The 22,194-nt window shown below is 38.4% G+C and overlaps 1 protein-coding gene across 8 annotated transcripts in view; it reads right to left on the bottom strand.

Annotated features, from left to right (window-relative positions):
• Window positions 1-22,194, bottom strand: part of MTERF1 (mitochondrial transcription termination factor 1) — a 152,367-nt gene that overhangs the window by 39,029 nt on the left and 91,144 nt on the right. For 3 of the 8 annotated variants that reach the window (XR_011539491.1, XR_011539495.1, XR_011539492.1), the window contains exons 3-4: window positions 20,976-21,058; window positions 19,423-19,554 (exon numbers count right to left, since the gene is read on the bottom strand). The gene's annotated coding sequence lies outside the window, so the exon portion shown is untranslated. Of the gene's footprint in view, window positions 1-7,664; window positions 8,091-9,885; window positions 9,985-10,682; window positions 10,784-11,060; window positions 12,892-19,422; window positions 19,574-20,975; window positions 21,059-22,194 lie in introns of those variants that run through there. The other 5 variants (XR_011539493.1, XR_011539494.1, XR_011539496.1 and 2 more) reach the window with 4 other exon arrangements.

Here is a 22,194-nt window from a genome sequence, read left to right on the forward strand (position 1 = left end):
AGTCATAGAGAAATATCAGACAAAACCAAATTTAAGGACATTCAATGAAATAATTGGTCAATACTCTTAAAAAGTGTCATGATCATGAAAGGCCAAAAAAAAAAAAAGGTGAGGAACTTCCTAGATTAGAAGAGACTAAGGAGACACTACAACTAAATGCTTCTATGAGTTTGACTATGTTAGATTCCTCAAATAAGTGGTATCATGTAGTATTTATCCTTCTGTGTCTGGCTTATTTCACTTAGCATAATATCCTCCAGGTTCATCCATCTTGTTGCAAATAGCAGGATATTCTTCTTTCTCGTGGCTGAATACTACTCCTTTATTTGTTTGCCTATTTACATCACGTCTTCTCTATTCATTGGTTGATGAACATTTAAGTTGCTTCTATGTCTTGGCATATTAAATAATGCTGCAATGAACATGAGAGTGAGATAGCTCTTCAAGATCCTGATTTCAATTCCTTTGAATATATACCCACAAGTCAAATCGCTGGATCATATGTTAGCTCTCTTTTTTATTTTTTTTAAGGAAACTTCATACTCTTTTCCAATAGTGGTTACACCAATTTACCTTCCCACCAACAGTGTTCAAGATTTCCCTTTTCTCCTTATCTTCAACACTTGTTATTTCTTGTCTTCTTAATGAAGCCATTCTAACAAATGTAAGGTAGTATTTCACTGTGGTTTTGATTTGCATTTCCCTGATGATTAGTGATGTTGAGCATTTTTTCATATATCTGTTGGCCATTTGTATGTCTTCTTTGGAAAAATGTTTATTCAGTACTTACGCCCAATTTTTAATTTGGGTTACTTGTTTTTTTATTATTGAGTTGTATGAGTTGCTTATATTTTTTAAATATTAACCTCTTACCAGATAGACGGTTTGCAAATATTTTCTCCCATTTGAAAGATTACCTTTTTGTTTTGTTGATTGTTTCCTTTGCTGTACAGAAGCTTTTCAGTTTGAAGTAGTCCCACTTGTCTATTTTTGCTTTTGTTGCCTATGCTTTTGGCATCATATCCAAAAAATTATTGCCAAGACCAGTGTCAAGAAACTTTTCTCCTACGTTTTCTTCTAGGGGTTTTATGGCTTTAGGTCTTACATTTAAGTCTTTAATCCATTTTGAATTAACTTTTGTGTATTGTGTAAAATAAGAATGCAATTTCATTCTTTTGCATGTGGATTTCACTTTTCCTAATACCGTTTATTGAAGAGACTATCCTTTCCCCACTCTGTATGCTTGGCAGCCTTGTCTAAGATCAGTTGACCATATATGTATGGGTTTATTTCTGGGCTCTCTATTCTTAACAACTTCATATTTTTCCAAAAATTCAGCCTCCACCCAAAAGATATTCAAAGAGATATGCTACAGACTCAAAAGTAAAAAGTTTCCAAGGCGTTCCAAAAATATTTTAACAGAGGAAATTTTGAAATAAGTAGATAGCTTCCCAAGAAAAGCATTTTGAAAAAGCAACCATATTTTAGATATATACATTCTGAATTAAGTTTTTTAAAAATCAGCTTACATTTTAGACACATTTTATTATTATAACCAGCAAAGTTTATGAACCAGATGAATAGCAGTTTCTGCCTTTTTGTCCTTGCAACATAGAATTGCTGCTCTTTGATTTGAAGATACATATGTAAAACCTACTCCTAAACATTTTCAAAGCAAATATTTCTTCCTATGTTTAAATACATTTAAATGATCCAGCTATCCCACTGCTGGGTATTTATTCAAAGAACATGAAAACACGAATGCATAAAGATACATGCACCCCTATGTTCATCATAGCATTATTCACAATAGCCAAAACTTGGAAGCAACCTGGTGGCCCTCAAGGGATGAATGGATAAAGAAGAAGTGGTATATACACAATGGAATACTACTCAGCCATAAGAAATGATGAAATCTGGCCATTTGTGACAACATGGATGGACCTTGAGGGTATTATGTTAAATGAAATAAGTCAGAGGGAGAAAGTCAAATACCATATGATCTCACTCAGAAGCAGAAGGTAAAAACAATGACAAACACTCACATAGAAACAGAGATTAGATTGGTGGTTACCAGAGGGGAAGAAGGGGGGAGGGAGGAAGGCAAAAGTACACGTGTTTGGTGATGGATTGTAATTAGTCTTTGGGTAGTGAACATGATGTAATCCACATAGAAATCAAAATATATAACAATGTACACCTGAAATTTATATGTTATAAACCAATGTTACCGCAATAAATAAATAAATAAATAAATAAATAAATTGGTGTTTTGTTTTTGTTTTACATTGGTTTTTGTTTTGGGGGGTTTTTGATTTTGTTTTGCCTCTAAAAAGTGTGCAGTACTTCTTGAGCTCACTGGCAGGACTCTGGGATTTCACAGAACCTGAGCTGGAAATTACAGTCCTGAACTAAGACTCCAGCAACACAGGATTATGGAAAGTCTGGTATTGTTTCAAGTCAGGATTTTCTTCCATATCCAATTTCACCCAAAGTCAAGCATTAGTCAGCCTGCACCTTTCACATAGCAGAAAGGAGATTTGATTAATATGATTTCTTTGTAGAAAAATCTAAGAAGATTAAGGCACAATGATATAGAGAAAGCATGCCCTTTCTCAACTTGATATTCTTCAGCACTATATAGAGGTCTGAAGATCTTTCTAGTCACTAGATTATTCACACTAGCTGCATCTGAAGGAGGAAAAAAAATCTATCATCAGGGAAAACTTTCATTTTTTTCACATTTTAGTTTCCATCTCACGAACAGGTCAACAAATCTGGAGGTCAGTATCGATTTCATTCCATAACTAGGCAGGAAAGGTCATCTTTCAAGCAAACATTTGCAGATTGTTTCCTCCACCCATCCTACCCCTCTTCTGGGGGCCGTGTTTTGTGATGGTCTCCAGGGAAAAAATTAGAACCTTCTAGATGACTTCCATACTCAGTGAAGCACCATGTAAAATAAATCTAGTTGGGGTGATTTCCGTTAACTATTTTCCATCTGTACATTCTGAAAATCTAATAATAACCAGGAGGCTGCTTTTCTGATATGAGGAAATGAATTCAAAGCTGTTAAAAAAAAAAAAATATATATATATATATATCAAATGTCATCTGCCTCTTCCACTTTTACTTTATATATGTTTGTGTGACAAAATATGCATGTTGAGAGAAAAAGAATAAAATTAAAATACCTTTCCCTAGACCCTCTCAGCTTTCAGAATATGGGTATTATACTCCCACTGCTTTGCTCAAATGTAGACCATTTGAGAATGTGATAGATGAGAGAGTAAATTACTTTTAATAGACCATTTCCAAGGTTGTTTTCTCCTTAGACTATCACATGTCAATTTGATGGATATGAATCTGAAGATTCAGTTACAATAGAAAGGGCTACAGGGTTAGAATTCACTGTACAGCTTTCTTTGTACATCTCAGCAGCCTAGTTAAGACCCTCAGTGCTCACAATGTAAAGAACCCCTGCTACACCAGTCAGGGGCCTCTTGATCCCATGCTTCGCTTCAGAAATCTGACAACCCACAAAAGGCTTCCTAAATAGACACAAAAACTACCTTAGTTCTGGGAGGAAAAGAAGCTGATAAACCTGCTGTTTAACATCCATATGCTAAAATGCAATTTATACTGTATATGAAGGCACAAACACTTAACTCTCGACTTTGAAAACAAAACAGGTTTTACCTGTTTTCACAATCTTTACAGCAAAGTAGGACATAATACCAGTATGTTAATTAAATAGTCAGTTACATTAAGAATTACTCCTAGTTTTGATACATGAATTTTAGTATAGGGAAAGTAGAAAAAAACTATAAATAATTCATTATAGAGAAAGTAATATAGTTATTTGAATGGAAGGGAATCACTCTAACTCAGTATCTGTTCTCAAGTAAAACCCTAAGTTTTTATCTTAACATCACAAGGAAAGATTGTCACTTTTGAAGACCAAAAGTGGTCAAATATTAACAATTTCATGTTTCCATATAATACTTAAAACTGTACTATAATACATATTAGACCCAGAACCTACCCACTTCTCCCCATTTCTACCGCCACCCTAGTTGAAGTCATCATCTTTCACCTGGAAAATTGCAATAGCCTTCTAACTGGTACCCCTGCTTCCACTCTCTTCTATAACTGATTCTTTCTTCTGCAGCCAAAGTAACCATTTTTTAACTTTTTATTTAAATTTAACATACATACACAAAAGTGCACAAATCATGAATGTACAACTTGATGAATTTTCACAAACTGAACATATCCATGTAATCAATGCCCAGTTTGAGAAACAGAATATTCACATAAATGGACTCATACAATACGTCCTTTTTTGCATTTGGCTTTTCTCACTCAATACCATATTTGAGTTGGCAGGTTGTTTCATGGTATTGTGTGTAGCAACAAATCATCCATTCTCCATGCTATAGAACATTCCATTGTATGAATATACCACAACTTATTTATCTATTCCACTATTGTTGAACCAGAGTGATCTTTTTAAAATGTAAATAAGCTCAGGTAATTTCCCTAGTTAAAACTCTTCACTTGCTTCCCACTGCTTTTAAAGGATCCAAAGTCCTTACCATGGCACTAGCCTACCTCTCCACCTCACCTTACCACAGTCCCAGCACCCTCTCCCTGCCCCTATGCTCTAGCCACACAGTCCTCATCTCTCTCTTACATGCTAAGCTCCTTCCCAATATAGAGCCTTTACATAGGCTAGTCACTTTCTGGAATGTTCTCTGTGGTCACTACCATCCCATCCTCTACCCGCTCAAATCAAGGCCAAATTTAGAGGGCTGGCTCTGACTCATGCTTCAACTTAAACCAAGATCATCTTCTCAGACATGCCTTCCTGAACCTTCTTCCTTGGACTACCCCCTTACTCTATTTCACACCACCCTGCTTGTTCCACTTCAACTTTTCACTTTATTTAACCTTGACTTTTCACTTTGGCACTGAGAGGAAAATATTAAGGATAAAAAGCCTACATTATTTATAGCAGAGAAAAATACAATTCATTTATTTTTAAAGCAAAGGTCCACCAAGGGGGGAAAAAAAAAAGGAGATTCAATATCTAGATTACAGCCAAACCTCAATTCATGAAATCATTTTAAGAATTTAATACAAACATCATTCTAGCTAGTGATACAATATAGAGTTGTTGCTTTTTAATGGTTAATAATTTTTCACTTTTTAATCTGTTGCTTTGGCCTCATAGCCAGTCAGTAGGAGAATTAAGTGCTCCAAGTGGTCCACAACTAGAGAAATGTTGAGACCAAATTCTTAATATTGCAATCTCCAAATTCCTAACTGGACTCTAAGGTGCCCTGCAACACACCTTGCGGGAGTGTTCCCTGTAGACCAAGTGGCACCAACTTCCCACATAACTATAAACAAAGAGTTCCAACGACAAAATCACTTCATCTGAAGAAAGGGAGGTTTTATATGGAAAACGTTTACTATGTTTTCTACAAAGGTACAAAATGTTTCTGCAGAGAAAAATGAAGCAAAATTTTTACTCAGCTTTTCAAAAATAAACCAGAATTTTCAATCAAGCAACTAGAGAAAGTAAACCAGCACATTTATGTAACTTGCAAGTCCTGGACATTTCTAATCAAGCAAAGAAAAGTGGCATGCTAAAAAAATAATAATAACGTATTTTTAAAGGGTAGTAGGGAAATTAAATGTGTTCAGTTGGGTTTAACTTCTTGAAAATAAGCTTCTTATTCTGGTAAGAAATGGGTCATAGCAATAAAAGTGTGCTGTAAATTCAACTTGACAAAAGAGAAAATGAATTCCTGAGGGTAAGGCCCATTAAAGGAATATTTTAATTTTATCATGCAATGAATATTTTTGAGAAGCTTCTATATATGCAAGAAACTGCCTTACATATTTTAATGAGATAAAACATAGTGTCAGTTAATATAGAAATAGACTATTCTATTACTAACTTCTCAGCCATAATACAAAAAGATCAAATATAAGAAAAAAATGTCAAACCCCTGTACGAAGATGCCAGCTTCTAATATTTGTTTATAAACTTCAAAATTCAATAATGTGTTACACTAACTTAAAGACATGCGCAGAGCATTAGTCATTTCACTGAACAGAAAAACAGCCTGCTGCTTTGGCATAAAATGTGATATGATGCCACCTTATGGTTGAAAATTAAATATGATGATAAACAACCATTTTCAGCTATACCTTCTTAGAGACCTGGGGGGGAAAAATGGTGAGTATGTACTGCTAAATCTGTAAAAATCACACATCTAAATACACAGAACCAACTTAATCCTGGGAAGAAAGTATAACGCAGTTACAATGCAATTATGCAATATCTGGCACACAGGACAGGTGCATTTTGTCAAGAGTTCTGCTCATCTGTCTGCACATTCTAGGCATTTTCATAGCAAATGTCAGTCAGGTTTTCCTGGTTCAAATAGCTGTTCTTCACTTCCAAGTTCAAAAAAAGAAGAAAACTATAAGGTGAGGGGCCGGCCCAGTGGTGCAGCAGTTAAGTTCACATGTCCCACTTCAGTGGCCCGGGGTTCACTGGTTTGGATCCTGGGCGTGGACCTACACACAACTTGTCATGCCATGCTGTGGCAGGCATCCCACGTGAAATAGAGGAAGATGGGCATGGATGTTAGCTCAGGGCCAGTCTTCCTCAGCAAAAAAAAAAGGAGAACTGGTGGCAAATGTTAACTCAGAGCTAATCTTCCTCAAAAAAATATATATATATAAGGTGAAACCAAGTGAAAATTTTTGGAATTAACCACATACAGTTTGCTAGTATTAGGTATGACATGAAAGTGCCATTTTTGTGGATCAAAAATAGTCAAATATTGGAAATTTCATATAGTTCCTTCTATAGTATACTTAAGCATAAATGCAAATTTAACAAACTCAAATAATAAACAAATATAACTGTAGTATTAGTCCAATATTAAATGTCAATCCCTCCTCACTGAATGACTGGAGAAACCTGGCTTAGTCCTTACCAAGTGTTCTTCATCAACGGCACTTCTCTGTGGCATACTGATCTTCATGGGCCCCATGTACTTCCGTATCCTCCACTAACCTATGATTCACTTCCTTGTAAGCACTGCAGAAATTTCTCACTCAGTCTGCAATTGCTCAAAGTTCCAACTTTAAAGTTGAGCATCATTATCGATTAAATTTTTGTAGTCCTAGTTAATTCTGTTCCTATTTACTACTGAATAAATCCAAGAATTTTGGGAAATGCAGCTCTCCTTCAATGCTTATTTTATAAAGTGCTGTTTGTAAAATTCTGTCATCTCAGTATCGCTACAAAGAATCAATGGTTCCTGAGAAGAAAAAGTACCTTCCAGCCTGAGAGCTACCTGATAAGGCTCTCCCTTATTTCAAAGTTATTTCTCTTGTCACACTTACCAAATATTCTTCTTCCTTCCCTTTTCTCCAGCAATGGTAGCTGTGGCTAAATTCTCCACTGACTTTATAACTGAAATTTTCAGTGCTGAACTGTCAAATCCTTATTAGATATGTAGATTATTCTACCTTAGCAGCAAAGTGGTGGAAAACATTTTAGGAAAGTGATAGAAACAAACCTGATGCGGGGTCGGTGAGCCAAGGAGTCGAAAGAAAGATTTCTTAGACTCTTAAGATCTGGCAGTAGTGCTCTTTTATTTAGAGAATAGAATAGCATGGGGACAGGACCCATGGGCAGTCAGAGCTTCTGCTGCCTGCAAGGGGACAGGATCCATGGGCAGTCAGAGCTTCTGCGTGGGGACAGGGCCCGGGCAGTCAGAGATGCTGCTGGCATGGGGAGCTGCTGCCGCCGCCACTGGCAGGAGGACAGGACCCATGGGCAGGCAGGGCTGCTGCTGGCATGTTGCTGCTGCCACTTCTGCTGCCTCTGCTGCTGCTTCTGCTGCCGCTGCTGCTGCTGCCTCCGCTGGCATGGGGACAGGACCCATGGGCAGGCAGAGCTGGTGCGTGGGGACAGGACCCATGGGCAGACAGAGCTCCTGCTGCTGCCCCAAGTTGAGGGTTAGGGCTAATTTTATAAGGCATGGGTATGTGAGTCATTTCTTTACAAGACAAAGGAAAGAACATGAATAAAAGTTAAAATGGTATCAGTGCAGGTGGGGTCTGGTCGTTGGGTGATCCCATGACTTTTAGACAAGAATCAAATCGGATTAAGTAAAGGTCAGAAGCCACCACCCTAAATCAGTTACATGAGATTGCCAGACAGCAACCAACTTAAGTTCTTGCCTTCCCCATTAAGAGTTTCTAGGGATAAGGTCATCTCTCTTCTTCTTCCTGGTACAGAGAGGGAAGCATCTTCACAGATAGAGGTTTTCCTTAGAAATGTAAATCTTTCCCAATAAAGGGACAAGCAAATTTCACTCCTTGGAGCCTGAATCTCATCTGTAGTTTTAAAACTAACCAGCCTAAAAATCCTCATCATAAGCCGTTTTAAAATTAAGCAGCCTAAAAATCCTCATCAAACCCACTTGTAGACAAGGCACTGTTTAAGGGCACTCATGCATATAAAATTATTGCAAAATTCAAGAAATCAACCATAAAAGGTTAATATCAAGGGAAAATGGATGAAGATTATCTGGGAACTATCCTTACAACTTTTCCATACACTTAAAATTATGCCAAAACAAAAAATTTATTTAAAAAAAAATAGTTTGGGGAATCAGAATCAGGTCACAAGTCATTTGTCTTCTCTCCATCAGCCTTACCAGACTGGGGTCTCTTTTCATCCTTTGCACACATATGTATTTTATATACACAAGTTTCCTTACACCCACTAAGAGATTGGAGCTGTCGTCTTACTCCTGAGGAGAAAGGCCAGTTTGGTGGCTCCTGCTTTGAAGTTCCCTATTGAAATGCCAAAGTAGATAGAGACATGATTGCTCTGTAAGCTTAGCCAGGTCACTTCTCTCTCTGCACTTTCCTTTTGTCTTATGTCTAAGGAGACGAATAATTCTTACCTCTCACCTCTCCCAGAAAAGGAAAGAAAGTTAAAATGTTAATCTGAACATATTTTTTAAAGAGGAAGAACATACTTTTAAGTGTTAGTTTCATATACAATACAGAATATTAATATCTACTGTTTTTGTCAGCCTTAGAGAGTGAGCTCCTTGGGGCAGATCCTGCTCTTTGAATCACAATAGATACTCTTGAGTCCCTTCACAAATAATGATGCCAATCCTTCACTCTACAATGCTGAAATTTAGGATTCATTTATAGTAGCTTTTACAGTTACCCATGAGTACATCAATGTTAATAATGCACCCATTTTCATTTCTAAATATTTGTTTTACTTCTAGTAGAGCACAAGGATCTCAAAAATCTGCTTTTATAACATTGTTTACATCCTAAGAAAGGACTTGTGCCCAGCATCACATAATAACACATAGACATCTATTCAAGGACCCACTTGGACTCTCCCATTTGGCTGCCATTTCACTCCTGCCTCTCTCTCTGTTTAACTTTTTGCCTTCCCCAGAGGAATTAGCAGAAGCCACAGTATAAGGAATGGGGGTTCTTAGAAGCTGCTGAGATCAGAGGGGTCCTCACTGCGTGAACAGCATTTCTCTTTTCCTGGTGACAAATAAAAATGGCAAGTAATAGGCTATATTGGAGTATATGAGGAAGCCATTCGGTGTAAACCTAATTCGGCCTGACCTTGTCTTTCCAAAAGTGCCTGACAGAGGCCGTTGAGCATGCATTGTATATCTGCTTTAGATATTCCCTATGGCAAGAACAAAGGCCTTTGAAATAAAGGTGCAACTTCCCTCCCCCTCCCAACCTCGGCATTTCCTTAAGGATTTAGCATCTTTTCTTAGGCTGAGAACCAATTGCGCTCACCTGTGACCACCCAGCTCGAGACAATAGACTTGCCTCCTGCTACGCCCTCTACCTGCTGTGTCCATCGAGTGCTGTGCCGACAGGGCAATCTTGTGACTACTGTGGGAGGAACATTTCAATCATATGTGAAACAACCTGTTTGGGGGTATATAACCACTCTGTACACTTCACTTCTTTGGTGCCCTTTCTTCCTTTGGGAAGAAAGGCCCTGGGCCATGGTCCTCAGATTTTAGCTCAGAATAAACTCTCCCAAATTTTCATTTATATATTGGTTATGGATTATTTTTGTCAACACTGGGCAGTTTCTGCTACTGCTATCTGGGGGGGAAAGGAGGAGAGAGAGAAATTTTTTATTAACTCCAAGCTGACAAATTCAGAGTAGGAATTTAGAAGTTTCACCACTAGAAGAAATGCATAATTTACATTATGGGTGATGTATACAGCCTTCTGTGTTAAGGAGAGACACAGAGCCTAAAGATTCTTACCCACTGCAACACCTATCAGACTGTGTGAGGAAATCTATTTAACAAATGTTAGTTGCCTGTCCTCCTCTTTCTTCTGACTGCAGATTTGCTTTTCTTAGGAAATGATGAAACTTTTCTTTCCTACAGGCCCAGACTGAATATCACTGAGTCTCAAGAACTGAGAAATCTTCCACTGTGTCACCTTCTAGAGCCCCCCCCCTCCAATGCTTTGCAACTCCAAAAGACAAGGCACTTCTGCTTCCCAGAAAACACTCCGGAACAGGCACCCTCCTCCCCAGAGGCTCAAGGAGCAGAGAGGGCCTCCTCCCTTACCTGCAAAAGAAAGTCTCTGTGCATCCCTTCATCACCTTGCCCGAGGTTGGCTGTGCAACCTCATCAAAAACATAGCGAGAACCATCAGTGTATGGAAGGACCTAAATACAATCAGATTTTAGGGATCTGACAAAGTTCAAATATATGAAAATTTAGAGCTGTGCTGTCTAATATGGTAACCATCAACAACATGCAGCTATTTAAATTTAAATTACTTTAAATTGAATAAAATTGAAAATTCCACTCCCTAGTCACACTAGCCACTAGAGGCTTTTGTGGTAGACAGACCAAATATGAAGCATTTCCATCATTGCAGAAAGTTATTTCACACAACACTGATATAGATAGTATAGAGAAGTACATCTGAACTCTTCAAACTCTCCTATATCCTCTTTAATTCCTTTTAATAAACATTCATTGAACATTTAATTCCCGCAAGACATTGGACAAAGTGCAGTGGAGCATACAACAATGAATATCATGGTAACTGGGTAGGAGCTTACAGTTGAGATTTAGAAATATACATGTAAATAACTACCTATAATATAAGACAGAAATATATACTATAGCAGAAGTACAAGCAAATTGCTGTGCTTAGAAAAGTAGAGAAGGATGAAACCACTTCATACTGATCTTCGGCAGTCCCAGGATTCCAAGATAACAAGCACTGCCTTGATTGAGAAGCTGCACATTTCCATGCTGTCAGCTCCATGTAAACAGCATTTGAATGCATTCCATCAAAACTGCTTTGAACACTTGTCCAAAATAAAATTTTCTTTGGTGAGAAGAAGACATAAGAAACATAAGAGGCACCAAACTCTAATGAAAAGAAGACAGGATTGGAGTCCTAAGACCGGTTCAAGAGCTAGCCCTATTCTTACAAGCCATGTGACCTTGGGTAAGCCACTTAACTTCTCTGAGCCTAATTCTTACCCTATCTGCCTCATAAGCTAATACTGCAAGAATAAACATGACAATGAAAGCACTTCAGAAACAGTAGAACACTGTATTATTATTATTATCACCAAAAGGGATATAAAACTTTGAAGGACACATAAATCCATTGCTGGCAAGTAAATTTTGAACTGCGTGTGGAAGATTCAAATTCTGCACAAGGAATGATATCAAATACTCAATTTATAAATCTTTGTTTATATTTAAAAGCAAAAATACACACTCCCTGTGATCACCCCTATCTCTTTTATCGGGGCCACAGCAAGCCCAAGTTCACTACATCTTAATCCCAGAGGACAATTTGTCTCGTGCCAGCATTAAGAAGGCCATAGCACTGAGGGTGAACTTACCTTGAATGACAAATGATTAAAAATTTCCTTGCCAGGGCAAGTTAATCAATGAATGGAAAAGTGGAATAAATATGTTTGTTATGGAGAATAGAATGGATCAGTGGGATCATTGCTACAACGTACAAATGGAAGGAAAGGAGGCCTTGGAACAATCACTAGATAGGTGTTCTGTTGATTTCATGAGGAATTTTAATAACAATTTCACACTTTGTGACCACAAGCTTTTGAATCTGTCTGTGAAAATGCTAAATGCTTCTGTAACATAAAATGATACCACTTTTACTCTCCTGCAACTCCTGGCAATAGCATGGGATAATTTCTTTTGCAGCAGACAGTGTGAGTAGATTGGGGTTTTTTCCAGATGTGTAGGGAATGGTTTCAATTACCTGGTGTCATGCCTCAATTTTTGAGCACCCCCTTGAACCCATTGGGTTTGGCAGCTCCAACAAGACTGAAACCATGGAGGGGGCCTTCCAGCCATCCAAGCTATGCTTTCACCATGCCCACCATGTAGCTGGCACAGACTCACGTATAATAGACTAGAAATGCTTATACGGGGATGCAAGGCATTGAATAGCATAAATTTTCAACAAGGAGGTCTAAGGTTAAAATAATAAACTTCAAATGATGTATGCCACATGTGACATTTTGGTTCCAGACGTAACAACCCAAACCAAGGTCTTTTGCTTGACAATTCCAAAACAACGTTACTCTCCTAAGTTTCTGATTTTGATTTTGCCTCAATTGCTCACAGATTACACCTTAGCAAACTTGGAGACAACACAGCACTGTTTCAAATGCACATGCGGGGAAGCCTGCATGACGATCTGCAGTCAATCATCCCCGAATTCTTCGTTCCTGTGGTCACTTAACCATTTCCACAAACGTGGCATGGACTTTTTCTTCTGGGGGAAAATTTGAAATAACCACTATAAGTTAGAAGTACAGTGAACTCTCCCCCTCCCCAAATAAAACAATAGACATTTGTTCTAATATAATTGGCCACTTATCCCAGATCTCAGCAATTTATAGCTCAACTGTCTGAAACTGAAATCACAACATTTTAATAGCAAATTATAGACTTAGTCATGGAAAAGTCCGGAAGTGGGCTCCAAAAAGTCCAAACGTTGGTATGCATTTCATAACTCAGTTGAAAGGTCCATAGTCTTTGCATTTCCTCACTTTATTGAAATTCTGTTTTTAAATTATATTGAAGACTTTGAAGCACATATTTTATCTTGAAATGCTTCAACCTTAATGTCCTTAAATTCAGGAATGGAAAATAATCATGGGAGTAACTATTATCTAGTTTTCTGTTTGATCACCACATCTTTGTGAGGAAGGTAAGTTATTGATAACCCTCCCTCATTACATTATACTAAGTCTAGTATGAGACCCAAAATCACACAAGTGATTAGTAATGAAGCCAAACAATGGTGAGTATTTGGGGACATGAAAACCACCTTATTTGAAAATATAGTGATGGCTTTTTCCGCATGTTAGTTGTACTACATAAGCATAGGTAAATTTGTAATAACGGTACCATATAACACAATAATAAAATATTAAGAGAGCAATGAGAAAGTCAACCAGACTGTTTCTAAATCACTGAGTATTCTAGGTGGCTAAATTTTTTTTTTTTCAGAATTTCTTCAGAAAAACTACTTAAAGGCAAAATAATACATCTCAGGGCACAAGCAGAAGTGGAGAAATGCAAACCAAATGTTATCCAGGTATATCCAGATAAAAGCTAAAGGAAGCAATGCACTCTAGGAGAAAAGCCAAAGGGAATCAAATGACCATAAAATTTCAGAGCTGGAAGGATGTGAGAACTCACCTCTTCTACCCCTAGCACTTTACAAATGAGGAAAATGAGACCCAGAGAAGGAATGAGCCTAAATCAAGGACAGGGTTGGAAGCACAATTAAGTCCCTCCCCCTAGTCAACCTGAGCTCATTCTACTAGACTGTAGTCTTTAGTCCCAGTTCTGGCCATGGCACTTAATTGTCCATAGGTGACACTTGGCAAATCATAAAATCCTTCCACAGCTCTGATTTCTCCTCCATAAAAGCAGGATAATATCAACCACTCCATTGTCTTCATAAGACGATTGTACAATATTATTATATACACAATTAGCATGATAAAGTTACACACTCAAAAGAATGAAAAGGAAACATCAGAGTAGTTCATTTTCTAAGGTTATTTAAAGTTACGAATGGATAGGAAATTATCAAAGTTCAAGGCCGTAAAGAAGGCTGGAGTCACTAAATCTACAGAGTAGTCATAAAACAGACATTTTATCTTCTTTCAAGTGCTTTTCCAAAGTTATCCAAGTCAAAATGATCATGGAGAAGAAAAGAAAATCATGGCATCTGAATTAATAGGCATTAGACACTTGAAACATGGAACTGCAATAAATGTGCAAATTTAAATTTTGGAATTTTCCTTTTGTGTTCTCCTCATAGTTATTCATGATACAGGCAATATCATTTGCAAGCAAAGATAAACATTCTTCACTGATGCCAGCAAACATTCTTTGTAGCAAAAACTTACTAACGAACATCTTCTCACCAGTGGCTCCCTACCACCTACCAAGAAGAAAAACAAACTAATTATTTTTCTTGAACTTTTTTCTATTTTTATATTATCTTTTATATAATAAGCAAAAAGATGACTGAAAGCCTTTGGGTCCTTTAAATCATATTTTATTGCATTTTTCTTCACCTACTCATGTTATGAGAAGAAAGAGCCCAATCTTGTCAGTACTTATTTATGAAAGATATCAATATGTGATTACTTCTTACCTCAAATTATATTGAAGAAATTGGTATAGAAATAGCTTATTAGCTTATATTATCATAATTAACGTGCGCATGGTGACTAAAGAAAATAAGCGTTCTTGCATGACCCTGAGCCTAGAAGGAGTCTTTGCACCTAGGAAAGCCATGTCCTTTTCTAATACAGTCAGGTCTTTCCAGCTTAAGAATATAGAAATGAGCATAGATTCCAATGATTTCAATCATAACCAATTTAAACACTAATAAGTTGTTTAAAATCAAGCTTGATTAGAAATGAGTTCAGAAATAAACCCATCACATAAGCCAACATGCCATCGTTTGTACATTCTAGATTCTTAAATATATCAAGCACACAGCTACAAATACTGTTTTAGTTACTGATGGGTTAATTTTGTTCTGCCCTCTGATGATAGACTGATTCTCTGATCCATACCCGCCATCTGTCCTACTCAGACCCTTAGTCATAAGAGAAACTTGGCAAGAGCGTATAGTGTAAGAGCAAATCCCTCACCACTACAGAACTGAGGGGGAGATTCTTCAAGGTACAGGCCCTATGGTAAAGTAGTGAAGCCTAAAAGAGGGAAAGGACTTCCACTTCCGACCACAACAGAGAAACCTTTCCTCTTCAACAATGATAAAACTTGACAAGACATATGAAATAACTGTTTGCCCATGTTGGATAACAGGTAAAATCTCATCCTTGAGAGAAGGGAAATAAACAAGGTGATCCCAGAAGTACTTTACAGATCTCAGTGTAGGGTGCTGAGGAAACAGATCAGAATTCAGGGCCACTGAGGCAGCTGGAATTGATGGGGCATGCTACCAGAGAGAAAGGGGCTGTGTAATTTGTTTGTACAAATACATAATTCCAAGTTGAGAAAAGTGCTATAAAGGAATAAATAGGAGTTCCAGAAATCTGCACAGGGGCCCCCTTGAGTCTTTGGCTGGATACTAGGCAATAGATCCACAGAACAATACTCCTCAAAGCCAGACAAAGAACAACTACAGGGGAGCTTGGGGCTGAGCAACTGCCAGAGCCTCCACAGGATTTGGAATTGTTCGGGTTTCAACCAGCCAAAGTAGACAGACCTCACTAAACACCCCAAGCATTCAACAGACCCTAGAAAGACCATGCCTTAGGAAGAAGACCACTCTAGCTCTGGTAAAGGTACTCTCCATCTACCCTAACAAAGCTGAAAAACAGGCCTCAAAATATCAGACTAACGGCTGTTTTTCCAAGCACACCACATAAACCTCTTAGTAATAAAAGGTGTTGACTATGCTGCTGTTGTTAAATCATGGCCAGTGTGTGTTTATGCTGCATTAGGTCAGACAATCTTACTGTTCCAGATCTACAGGCAAAATCCTAAAGGATCAAGAAGTGAGCCTAATGGAAATTATATGTGGACTCTGTTTTTTCTTATTTGGTATTTTTCAAAACCAAGGTAGAAGGCACAGTTTGCAAAGTCAGCACAGTCTTACAAGGAGATTCTAAATCAATCAATGGAGCTCACTGAGGAACCTTAAAACCTATCTCAGTATTTTCACCAATCCCTCAGATGCTCATCAATGGCACACCTAAACTCCTTTCTCTAAAAATACTAACTTTTACAATGTTTGTTGGTACTGAGCTCTTTACATGCGTCATTTCATCTCCACGACCCTATGAGGTGGAATTAATATTACTCCTATTTGCAGATGAGAAAACAAAGGCTAGAGAGGTTTGGTATAATATGCTAAATGTCACACAGGTGGTAAGTGATGGAGCAAGGTCTCTAACCCACAGCTGTAGGATTCCAAAGCCAGGCACTTAATCATACACTCAACTGATTCCCTATGTTGAAAGTGAACATATGGATTCCACTCTCAGATCCTCTTAGAATTCCCACACAAAAATTTCCACAAAAACATAGTAATCAGGTAAGTAAATAAAATCCAGACTTTCCCTTATGCCTCTTGCCTAATTCCTTCCTATTCCAGGCAGCTGGGGCCAACTAAATTGTATGAATTTTTGTTTTGATCTGAGCATGGGTGAAGGGGTGTGGTAAATTTTTAAATTATGGGGTCTGAATAACTTTTTCTCAGTTGTGGTATTTTTATCCAAAATGGCAATTTCCAAAGGAGGCCAAATTCCTTGATATAGTCTGCTCTAAGCTCTCATATATAATTTTACTCTAAACATAACTTTCCCTATTGGTTGGGCTAATCATTTAAAGATGGTATAGACATTCTTAAATGTTCAGACTTTCATGAAAGACCTGACTGCTACCAAAACTCACAGTATAACCCTATGCAAGTCAGTGAATCTTCCTGGGCTACAGTTTCCTTGTCTAGAAAATGAGGACCTTGAATTACATTGGCATCCACCAGTCCTAAGAGATACCTCCCTCGAAAAAGAAGTTCCATGTCAAATGACAGGGAGGAAAGCTACAAACAATAGCCGCATTTAGAGACTCAGGATTCACTAGCAACGGATAATGTGTTGGGAAATTAAAGCCTCAGAAAAGTCCTGCAGTAAAGAAATCTGTGTAACTTTGTTTAGTTCCTAATTTCTCAAACTTATTTGACCATAAAACCATTTCCCTGGAAAAATGTCTACAAACATCCCATGAAAGTAGTATCCATTCATTCACTCAAAAAACTGTTTATTGATCATCTCTTATATGCCAGACAGTGCACTGGGTATTGGGGATACAAGAATAAACAATCCCTGTTCTCCTAAAGCCTAGAGTTTAGTTGGGAAGATAGGCAATAAATAAGCAACAAATAAATATATGATTCCAAGTTGAAAAAAGTGCTATGAAGGAAATAAATAGGTTTTTTAATATAAAATAATGACAAAGGGGGCATATTTAGATAAGATAATACGAAAAAGTCTCTAACAGCGTAATATATCAAGATATCATAGTATCTTAAATAATACTAATATAATCTATGAGATATTCATATAATTAGTATCATTTAAGATGATATTTGACGAATGAGAAGTGGACTACATGTAAAGAGCAGAGGAAGGCATTCCAGGCAAAAGACCAGCATCTGTGAAAACCCGTGGTGTGAAACTGCTTAACAAGCTCAGAGAATTGAAAGGCCAGTGAGGTGAGAAAGGAGGAATGACTTCAGGAGAGACTGGAGAGATTGAAAGGGGCCTGATCCTGCAGGACTTCTGGGTCACAGAAAACAGCTTGGGTTTTATTCTAAGCACAATGGAAAGGAGTTTAAACAGGGAAGTGCTCTGATAGAATTTGTTTTTTAAAAGGTCATTCTGGCTGTCCAGTCAAGCACAGTTTGAAGCACCAGGAAGAATACTTAGGAAGAATAATAAAAGGCGGCATTAGTTTTCAACTGCTGCTGTAATAAATTACCACAACCTTGTGGCTGAAACAATACAAATTTATATCATCCAGGTCTGTAGGTCTGATGTCTGACATGGGTCTCACTGAGCTAAAATCTGCAGGTCTGCATTCCTTTCTGGAGGCTCTAGAGAAGAATTAATTTCTTGCTTATTTGGGTTGTTGGCAGAATTCAGTTCCCTATGGTTGTAGAACTGAGGTCCCTGTTTTCTTGCTGGCTGCAAGCTTGGGCCATTCTCAGCTTCTAGAAGCCACTCACAATCCTTGGCTTGTGGCCTCCTTCTTCTCTCTTCAAAGCCAGCAATGGTGGGTCAAGTCTTTCTCATACTTAAAATCTCTCCTCCTTCTTCTTCCATTTCATCTCTCTGACTCAGCCAAGAAATATTCCTTACTTTTAAGAATGCATGTGATTAGGTTGGGCCCACTCAGCTAATCCAGGATAATCTCACCATCTGAAGGCCTATACCCTTAATCACACTGGCAAAGTCCCTTTTGCTGTGTAAGGTAACATGTTCAGATTCCAGGAATTACAGAGTGCACATCTTTGGGGGTATAGGAGGAAAGGCATTATTTTGCCTACCACAAAAGCTGTGGTAGCGGTTCCAAGTGAGAGATAAGGCAAATTAGACCAGTGTGATGGCAATGGAAAAGGTAAACAGATTTAAGGTATATTTTGAAGACAGAATTAATAGGCTTGGTGGCGATTGGTTATATGGGTGGAAGGGTGGCTACAAGAGAAGGGAATCAAGGCTGACTGCTAAATTCCTGGTCTTTCAGACTTATCAGTTAAGTGCCAGGGGATATCTTTCATAAAATAAAGGAGGGTGCGAATGAAACCAATTGTAGAAGAAAATTCAAGAGTTCTGTTTTCTGTGGAACATCCCTAGAGAAACATTAACCAGATCACCTGTGAGATTTCTTACTACTTTAACACTCTAAGAAATCTCTAAAAATATCTCTCCTATTCAAAGGTCATATAATTTTTATAATAAAGCATCATTCCTATTATCTTGAGAAATATATATTCAAAGGTGACTTCTTTGTGATTCATCACATTCTTTGGAGTGGAGGGAACCTTGGTATGTTAGTTATCTATTACTGTGTATAAACTTGCCCCAAAATTTAGCAACTTAAAGCAACACCATTTCTGTGGGTCAGGAATCCAGACAGGATTAGCTGGGTCTGCTTCATAGTCTCTCATGAGGCTGTAATCAAGACAGTTAGGGCTGTGGTCTCAACTGAAGGCTCTACCAGGGAAGGATTCAATTCCAAGCTCACTTACGTGGTTATCGGCAGAAGTCAGTTCCTTGAGTGTTGTTCTGAGGGACCTGATTATCACTGACTGCTGATCAGAGGCCACCCTCAGCTCCTTGCCACATGGGCCTCTTCACCATTGCAATTTACTTCATCAAACCTAGCAAGAAAGACAAAGTCTGCCAGGAAGTCACAATCTTTTATAACTTAATCATGGAAATGATATCTCCTCAATGTTTCTATATCCTATTGGTTAGAAGCAAGTTACTTAAGGGGTGGAAATCACACAAAAGGGGAGGCAGGGATCATTGGGTGCATCACAGAGACTACAGACCACACTTGGGGATTGAAGAAACCAAAGAAGAAAAAAAGTAAAAGTGAAAGTCAAAAGGAAAAGTGAGAAAGGCAATCTTCATCTTCTCAACTTTTTTAGGATAGCAGTCCTAAACGGTATCCTTCAGACAGTCGGACAATTACCCTCAAGAGAGGTAATTAGGAAACTAGTTCCGACACAGAAAAGGATACCCCAAGAAGGACTGCAAGTCAGTCTAACAATAACTTCTAAAGATTATAGCAGGAAAAAAAAAAGATTAAAACAAGTTTTTTTTTAATATTTTTAATTCAAAATTAATTTACTAAAAAATAAGACTTTTAGCAGAATTGGAGTAAACATCAGGAAGAAAAGAACAATAATATTTTGTAAAACACACTAGTCAGTTCTCAGCAATAACACTGAAAAATACAGCAAGCAATTACTAATGGAAATTTCTTAAAAATAGAATGCTTCCAAATTTTCCCATCTTGTATATTATCCTACATTGATTTTTTTTTTAAGTAGAAATAAGGGCAAGGGCCACATTCCTGTCTTCTCAAGGAGCATCTGTGACTATGATCTTGGTCTTCCTTTTTTCCTTTCTCTTTTAATTTCTTTCTTTCTTTTTTTTTTTTTTTTGAGGAAGATTAGCCCTGAGCTAACTACTGCCAATCCTCCTCTTTTTTTGCTGAGGAAGCCTGGCCCTGAGCTAACATCCATGCCCATCTTCCTCTACTTTATAGGTGGGATGCCTACCACAGCATGGTGTGCCAAGTGGTGCCACGTCCACACCCAGGATCCAAACCAGCAAACCCTGGGCCACTGAAAAGTGGAACGCACGCACTTAACTGCTGCACCAGCGGGCCAGCCCCTCATTTCTTTAACTTTAGGATTACTTGAGTGCTGGTGTATGGAATAAAAGCCTTATAATTTCAACTTTGAAAAATAAACAAAAGTAGACAAATCTAATTATACTATATTATATCAATGTTGGTTCCTTAGTCATAATAAATGTACCATACTCATATAAGATGATAACGATCATGCAAACTGGGTGTGGGGTATATGGAAACTTTCTGTAGTATCTTCATAATTTTTCTGTAATTCTAAAACTATTCTTAAAAATAATTTTTATATTTAAAAAACACAAATCCTAAAATAAACATGTTAATGGAAATGAAAAAAAAATTAGGTAACTCAAACCCTCTAATTTCCTATCCTTATATTGGCAAAGACTCTTCACAGCTTTGGAGTAGGTGCCCAGGTACCTTGATGTTTCAGGGACTCCTGCTATGGGACTTCACCTGCAGTAGGATCCTCAGTGCCAGAACACAGACTCAGCTCCAAATATCTGAAAAAATACCCCATGTTAAAAATCAGTTTAACTCCTCATTCTCTAAGCCAGCAGTCTGGAATAATATCCAAGGGAAACCTTCCTAGAAAAATATCCACAGGGGATAGGACAGTGTCAAGATGGTGGCATAAGCAGACTCTGGACTTACCTCCTCTCATGGATGCAACAAATTTACAGCTACTCTTTGAACAATTACCCCTGAGAGAGAACTGAAAACTAGATAAAAAGAACCCCACAACAAGGGATGGTGCTGACTAAGGTGAAAGAGGCAGAAATGCCTTTCTGGAGGAAAAAAAAGCCATCTTCAAGCCACAGTGCTTCACAGCCAGCCAAGAGCAATCCTAAGGTACAAGCCTTCCTTGGAGGAGTAGAGGATCTGAGCAAGGGAGTGGTACCACAATAAGCAGCTTTTGGATTCAGTACAACCGAGACAAGGGTCATAATACCTGGCTTTGCTGGCTATTAAGTACAACAGGGAATACCCCAGGAAAGCCATCAGACATAAGGGGGGAAAAGCCTGATCTTAAACGGCCCACACACAAATTCACCCATTTTGGAAAGCAACCTAAAATCACCAGAAAGAAATGTGCACAGTCCTTTGGTGAAAAGAGACTCATTTGATAGGTTCTGCACACATCTCAGCAAGAGGTGAGACCTCCCCAGGGACTGAGACATTAGCGGCAGCCATTACTATGATCTAGCACAGGCATGCTGATACAGACGCTGGCAGACACCATGGGACTTCTTCCTCTGGCCTATTAGCCCAGGGGTCTGCCCCACCCACTAGAGCACTGATTTAATCCAGCTCAGTTAGGACAGGCAGTCTGCCCTAGGGACTGGCCCCACCCAACAAGCCCTTGGGCAACCTGTGGGCCTGCATAGGCAGGGTGCCTGGAAACTCTGCAGGGGGCAAGTGGGTCTGCCCCTGTGGGGCAGGGCATGCACAAGGGGTGGACCCATGTTGGTGGACTATGTAGGGCCTCTGCAGTGAGGTGACTGGGCCCACTTAAGTGGGTCAGGGACCACATACAGGGCAGGACTGCTTTGACAGGTGTGTAGTCCCATAGTAGTGGGGCTTGTCAGCTGCAGCAGACTTGTGCTTCTCAAACAGCCATATAGAGGATTGGCCCCAT

The sequence above is a fragment of the Equus przewalskii genome, chromosome 4, assembly GCF_037783145.1.
Source record: "Equus przewalskii isolate Varuska chromosome 4, EquPr2, whole genome shotgun sequence".
Classification (NCBI taxonomy): domain Eukaryota; kingdom Metazoa; phylum Chordata; class Mammalia; order Perissodactyla; family Equidae; genus Equus; species Equus przewalskii.